This window comes from Limulus polyphemus, unplaced genomic scaffold, assembly GCF_000517525.1.
Source record: "Limulus polyphemus unplaced genomic scaffold, Limulus_polyphemus-2.1.2 Scaffold3475, whole genome shotgun sequence".
Classification (NCBI taxonomy): Eukaryota; Metazoa; Arthropoda; class Merostomata; order Xiphosura; family Limulidae; genus Limulus; species Limulus polyphemus.
The window spans coordinates 87,523-88,348 of record NW_013669085.1 but is presented as its reverse complement, the minus strand read 5'-3'; positions in this window follow the sequence as shown (position 1 = coordinate 88,348).

Genomic DNA, 826 nt, shown 5'->3' with positions numbered 1-826 from the left:
CAGAGCACAGATAGCCCATTGTGTAGCCTTGTGCTTAATTAAAAACAAACAATAACCCACAATATCCCCATTCGCCGTCTGCAGCTGCTTGCGAGTATGGTAGTTGTCCTTAAAATGCCATTAGAAAGATATCAATCTTAATGTCATAGTAAAAAAAAATCTTGGAAAAACCATATTTAATTTCTTTATCTATGAAACATCCAACTTCCACCCGTAGACAATTGTTACAAGATAACTGGAAATATAAAAACTGTACTTAGTTCATTAATAACTGAATAGTTTGGAAGATGTTAATGGAGAAGGATGGGTGTTCAATTACTATATGGTGTTTCTCTTGTTTTATGGGAAAGTTAGTGAAGTTGGTTTATCACATTGCGTCACTAAAAATACTCGATTAATTTTAAAAAGGTTTCAATCACAATACATTTTGTTGAAAACTATGATATGGTTCTATGCTAGCACCATCTAGTGTCAATAGCATATAAGTCAATTCTTACTCTTGCTAATGTTTAAAGCCATTAAGTTTTGAACAGCTTCAAAACGACAGCACGAACATCGAATCGCTCATGTTATCGTGACAACTTCACAAGGGACGAGAGAAGATGGTTTTTATTATACCAACGTCCTCTTATTGTACATTAAATCAGTCATGTTATCGTGACAACTTCACAAGGGACGATAGAAGATGGTTTTCATTATACCAACGTCCTCTTATTGTACATCAAATCAGTCATGTTATCGTGCCAACTTCACAAGGGACGAGAGAAGATGGTTTTCATTATACCAACGTCCTCTTATTGTACATCAAATCAGTCATGTTATCGTT